Raw genomic sequence first — 6,780 nt, 5'->3', positions numbered from 1 at the left:
ATATAAAATTTTCCAGCGATATAGTGTATATTTCATATTAAATTTACAAACTATGAACTGCATTTTTATAAATAATGCTATAACATACTTAATAACAATTTTCAAATTAGTATAAGAGGTAAATTTATTTCATTTAAAAAAGTATCACTATTTAAAAACGCATTGAAAATATTTCATAATTATCTTAATTATCATTATTTTAAATATTTGAAACATTTTTGTGCATTTCCATTTCCATTTGTGTATTTGTATCCATTACATTTTGTGTATTTTTGTGTATACTCTGTATTGATTGGTCACTGTAACTACTCCAAAAGTTCGAGTCCCACAGTGGACTGATCGTAAAGACAAGGTTCCCAGTAGAACACTGAAGTCAAGCATCACTGGCTGTGGTCAGTAAGCGAGTGTGTGGTCACTTTGATCAGCCTGCGTAGGGACCGAGGGTGCACGGTATCAGTCTTCGTTAAACTGTTCTACCGTTAAGTGCACACGTACGTGGGCCTCAGGTTTTAACTATGTAAAATAATATGAATATTTCAAATGTGGAATTGCACGTAAAGTAGGAACAAACATGTATAATGTTATATTATGGTCTATTTAAATACCATGATGAATTGCTGTGATAATTTTTCTTAAAAATACATTTTAAGAAATACGATTTTTTTTTTTACAATGAGATGCAATACTAAATGCAATACCTATGATTACCGGCGCCTTACTGCATAAAGCTCAGTTTTGATTACAAACCACACAAAATATGTATTTATTGATAAGAATCTAACGTTAACTATAAGAAAAATTTGATTCCTGTTGGTAAAATTTCAAAATTATAGGAAAATACACAAAAAGGTAAAGTTCTTAAATGTATACATGCAACCTTATGTAAAACAATTAATTAAGATACTCATAAAAATATTGCTGAATAGATATAAAATTGAATACTCATAATTCTATGACAGTGTTTCCCAAACTTATGACTTTTGTGTACCCTTTCTAAGTTTTTCGTAACGCTGTGTACCACTAATATAAAAATTTATGTATTTTTTACTATAAAAAATTTCACAAAAGTTAAAAACCACAACTGGCTGTTGATACCACTAATTACTAAATGTTAACTCTGCAAAAAATAGCCAATAGAAAAATACGTAATCGTAAATTTTCATGGCTAGCTTTGTTTTTAAAAAAAACTTTTTGAAATTTTCGTTTGCTGCAAGATATTTCACTTAAGAACACGTACCCCCTCCAAACTGTTCTCGTACCCTTGGGGGTACGCGTACCACACTTTGGGAAACACTGTTCTATGAGATCTCACTTGACTAGTACGATGTCATGTATTTCCCCATATGTACCAAGGTGCGCGGGCAATCATGCTCTTGTCGGTATTATTTCTAAATATTAAGTATACATGCATTTTAAAGCTTCATACAGTTCATAGAACTCCTAAGTCAAGAGAAATAAATTATTTTTAGTATAATTGAAGTACATAATATTTCAAATTAGTTACATTTTCCATCACTTTTTTCGAAAATAACTTCTGTCTATATAGAATTCTATCCAAATAACTTACATGTTCTGCATCTATTGCAGAATCCCAAGAAAGTTTAAATATCCACGAATGCTTCAGTGAAGGTAAAACTATAAATTTTCTTATACCGTATTTTTAGAAGATAAGAAGCGAAAGCTTATCGAAAATATTTTTCAAACACATCATTTAGCATCTGAAACAGGAGTTTTTTTCTCCTTATGCATCTCTTACCAATTTTTTCGTCCTTTGTCACTCCTCTTAAAAAAAAGATTTTCGTATCGGTCCTTAAGGTGAAACTGGTGATAATCTGCAATTTTCAACGAAAATTTCGATTCCTTTTTATGGTTGTTATTATTATTTGAATTTTTCCTCATTTGCTTTAAAAACACTTTAAATTGTTTATCCTCGATTTTTAGAAATAAAGTTCTTTCGTATGAAGACAGATAAAACCGAAACCGAAAACAGGAGTTTTTTTTTCTCCTTATGCATCTTGCACCGATTTTTTCGTCCTTCGTTACTCATCTAAAAAAAAGATTTTCGCATCGGTCCTTAAGGTGAAACTGGTGAAAATCGGCAATTTTCAACGAAAATTTCGATTCCTTTTTATGGTTGTTATTATTATTTGAATTTTACCTCATTTGCTTTAAAAACCATTTAAATTATTTATCCACGATTTTTAGAAATGAAGTTCTTTCGTACGAAGACAGACAAAACCGAAACTGGAAATAAATTCCCGAAAAGCGAAACAAAAATATTTTTTTATTATATTTTAAATATTTTAAACTTTCTTATTATTCTTTGATATAACCTTTCTAAATTATATCTTTAAGACTAACAAAATTCTTTTTCGGAAGTAAATTTTCGAACTATTAATTTTTCTTGTTCTTAGAATTCTTACATTTTAGAATTTTCTTCCATTTTAAATAGAGTTTCTGAAGAACTTTGAATTTGAGAAAAATTCTTTACGCTAACACACATTACGAAAAAAGTTTGATCATCGAATTTTTTAAAAGTTCGTATTTAGATTTTGCATAATGCTAGCAAAGTTTTGAACTGAAAGCTAAGGTCTAAGTGTGAATTTGTAATTTTTTATCAAACTTTAAGTAAGAATATTTAGAATTTTTCTTTAAAAATTCAATTATAAGTTCTATTCCAATCTCCTTCCTGAAATTCCTTTAAAAGTTTAGTTCAAAATCCAAATAATCACATTGTTAATCTGGAAGAAGAAAAAATATTTTGAAACATTTTGTAGACCTGTTAGCATGACATGAAAAATTTCTAGTTTTTGAGCTCAAATTTGCCCTTATTTTTAAAGAAAAATTTATAAATTCTTAAACTTTACTTTAAATTTATAATTTTAAGACACCTGCTTACGAAAAATAAAATTAAAACTTTAATTAAATCTTTTTTTAAAAAAAAAAATTCGTCGAAACCATAAGCATCTACAAAAGATCTTCCTGTCCCTCCATTTCATCACTTCTAAAGCTTCTAGAAATTATTTTATTTTAACTCTTCCTTCCATTCTTCGTTTTTATACCTAGAACAGATTTTTTCTTCAAAGATTTCTATAAACTTCTCTTTATTGACAACGCATCCTGATAAAACACTAGCTAAACTTTAAATAATTCATAACATTTCGCTGATTTTGTCAATGCCATCAATTTAGTGATTGCTCCTTTCATAACATTTTTTTCCAGATTTTTTCATTTCCTATATTTCCTTTATTCTAATGTTTGTGTCTCCTTCTTTGTTCCAGAATGCGAAAGGCTTATTGTAGGCATTCCGCCAAAATGCAGTGTTCCACTTTTGCTTACCTAGAAAGGCCATCTTTTGCATAAGCTTCTGATAAAAGTTGGAAATGAAAAGGACAAAACCTTGTTTCTGGTTTCCTGCCAAGGTTGTGACCAAGTAAAGGATCATGAGCTACTAGGTCTTGACGAATTGCCGTTTCTTCCAGCTTCTCTTAGAATTATGCAAATGGTCAACCCTCTTACGATGATTAAAGTTAGCAGTGTTTGTCGTTTTAAATTACCTAGAATTTGATTGTCAAAAAGTCAAGTGTCCATCCATTTATTTAATTTTTTATCGTTTAATTGTAAAAAAGCATAGAAATGAATTTCGTTTCGGTAATCATACAATTACTTAAAAAATAATTGATATATTAAAAATTACTGGAAAGGTGTCTCTATTTATAAAATAGCAATAAAACAATATTTTTTATAACTCTATAATTGACTTGAAATATCTCCCTTATACTCAGTGGTACGAAACAAAGTTTTAAAATCCCTTTGATGCTGGCTAGCCCTGAAATGCTTTTGTGGTTTTAATCTCCAATAAAATTAAGAGCAGATTAGTTTTGTTCAAGAAATTCTCCACGAAGCCAAATATGTCTCAAAGCATTAAATTTACACGCCTTTAAAGTTAAAAACTGATATCAGCAAAACATTCAATATGGATATTTTTGCTTAAGCTGAAATGGTTCAGTCTTGCATCACATCTTATTATACAAAACACTGAAGTGTATATCCACCATCTATACTTACAAAAAAAAAATACGATTCACTACAAAATGAATAAAATTGTGATCGCCACAAGGCCATCACAGGTTGCTCATTGGCAAAATGATTGTTGCCTAATTTTTTTAAACAAAGCAAATTTATTGTGTTTTTATCTTGGACATCTTTAACTGTTATTCCTGAACTGCTCTGCGTACAATTTCGCATACATATTTGAATGCAGCTCAGGCACATTCTGTGTAAATTCTTTTGATGACTGAATGGACATTGAACAGCCAATCAAGATTAATATTAACATTTTCGAATGGGTACAATGGTGTTTGAAGGAGATTGCAAACTGCATCATACACCCGTTTCGGATTCACGAGTTCATACATGAAATATGATTTTAAAGCTAAGGTTTTTTTCAATTTTACATGAACAGTAAATGAATCATTTATATTGTGTGGAAGACAGTCTACGGTCTCGTATAAGTTATTGGGTATGTTAACAATGGATCCTTTTATCCCTAACTGGTGATCAACACACAGTTCTCGTATTTGCATGAAAGGGTTTCGGAGAGCCACCATTCGCTCTTCGATAGGGTTCAATTCTCTCAACCACTTTGGTACTTTTGTGAGGGACGGGCTCCATGCTTCGCGATTGGAATCTTTTCGTTTTTCCTTTTGTGTATAACGCTTACGGGATTCCCGTCTACGTTCTTTGGCTTTAGCTTTTTCAGCCTCGGTAAGTTTAGACATTGGCATCGTTTTTTACTTGCTTCAACTCTAACTTTTCGGACAGTGGCAATCAGCTTGGAGCCTCTTTATTTGTGATATTCACCTGAATTAGTATTGAAAACGATCCAGTTTGAACTGTAGGTTGGAATTTCTGATTTCTAATTGAAACAACGAAAACAAAAATACCGCTCAAATGATGAAATTATCTTTTATTCACAACTCAAGAAGTATTTATGGGATCTCTCTGATCCCATATCTCAAAAATAAACTCACCAACTTAATGCATAACAAAATTAAAAGTGAAAAAAAGAATTCTAAAAAAATTATCAAACAACAGCGGTCGCCATAGCAACGCATGCAATGACGACGCATGCGCACTGTTTACTATTACTCTTGATTATTGTAGCTGAAAAATGTGAGGACGCCATCAAATTCAAACCAAGACCCATTTTGCCTATGGGTAAAAAATCCAAACCTGAAGTTACGCTGTCGTGATAGCAAAACGTGGTTTTTTTTAATCACTTTGTAAATTCTGGGATGCTTAGTTGCTCTGAATTTTACAGTCATGTCGTGTTTTTGCACTAAATCTTCTTAACAAACACTTTTGTCATGACGCTAAAAATAATAAAAATATCCTTTTTCTTCACGTAGATAAGTTTCGCAAAGAGAGAAACTAATGAGACATAACTATGGAAAAATATGTTAATACCAATGCCAACATAAAAGTAGGGCAAATAATTTAGAAATGGGAAAGTTTTGTAAGCTTCTGAGCATTACACTGTTATTGAAATTTCGCTTAGAACTCCGTTTGAAATTTATTCTGTTTAATCGGTAATATATTTAAAAATGCATACATACCTTCTACGAAGTGTAAACAGCAAACGCTGTCATCTGACGCAGTCCAGTCTTTGCTCTTTGCTGTATCACTCAATTGACGGTCCTTTTGGGAATTTAATTATTTTAATTTCAGATAACAAATTAGTTCTTTGATATATAGTATCTCCAAAAGCAGAACATTTACCACCACTTTTAATGACGTACTTTTCACCACCTAAAACAAATAATTATATAAGGATGGAAAAAAATAGAAACCATTACAACCTAATCTTAAACCGGAAGTTGGAACAGCCTCTTCAAATATCGCTCCCCACGTTCGTAAATTTAGCCAATATTAAAAATAAAATAAAAATTTAAAAATAAAAAACTCGTTGTTATTTTAGCGTTGGCAATGAAGAAATGAAAACTGAAATCTCACAAGCGAGTGGGCAATCATAATCATAAGCTCTTAAATCTTTTTCAAAAATATTCTTTTGTACTTAACACACTTGGTTCGGAGCGAAAATAATGATAAAAGAGAAGAAGGACAGTTTGTGAATTTCTAATATTTTTTAACAGCGGAGAATCCATTTAAAATTGGTACTCTGCTAAAGTATGGGCGTCATATTTTCGAAAAATACCCATGTTTAGTCAAAAATATTTGGTAAAAAACATTATTTTGTTCGTAACACACTTGGTTCAGAGCGAAAATAGTGATAAAAGAAAAGAGGGACAGTTTGGGAATTTCCTATATTTTTTTACAGTCATTTATAAACTTAAAACTGGTACCATATTAAAGTATGGGCTTCATATTTTTGGAAAATACCCATGTTTAGTCAAAAATACTTATAAAAAAATTTTCAAAAATATTCTTTTGTCCGTAATATTCTTGGTTCGGAGCGTAAATAGTGATATGTGAAACGAGGGACAGTTTGTGAATTTTTTATATTTTTTTACAGTGAAGGATCCATTTAAAACTAGAATCATATTAAAGTATGGACAGCATGTTTTCAGAAAATACCCATGTTTAATTAAAAATATTTGCAGAAAAGTTTTAAAAAAATATTATTTTGTACGTAATACACTTTGTTCTAAGTGTAAATAGTAATAAGTGAAAAGAGGGACAGTTTGTGAATTTCCTATATTTTTTTACAGTCATTTATAAACTTAAAACTGGTACCATATTAAAGTATGGGCTTCATAT

At 30.5% G+C, this 6,780-nt stretch overlaps 1 long non-coding RNA gene across 1 annotated transcript in view; it reads left to right on the top strand.

Moving 5' to 3' along the window:
* The window catches only part of LOC139425892 (uncharacterized), a 39,382-nt gene extending 35,626 nt beyond the window's left edge, over positions 1–3,756 (top strand). Inside the window, exon 2 of the long non-coding RNA XR_011636979.1 lies at positions 3,282–3,756. This is a non-coding gene — a long non-coding RNA (uncharacterized lncRNA). The remainder of the gene's footprint in view (positions 1–3,281) is intronic.
* The last annotated feature ends 3,024 nt before the right edge of the window (positions 3,757–6,780 follow it).

Source organism: Parasteatoda tepidariorum, chromosome 6, assembly GCF_043381705.1.
Source record: "Parasteatoda tepidariorum isolate YZ-2023 chromosome 6, CAS_Ptep_4.0, whole genome shotgun sequence".
Lineage (NCBI taxonomy): Eukaryota > Metazoa > Arthropoda > Arachnida > Araneae > Theridiidae > Parasteatoda > Parasteatoda tepidariorum.
Note: the sequence above shows the minus strand (reverse complement) of the source record. Positions and strands in the feature narration are given on the sequence as shown.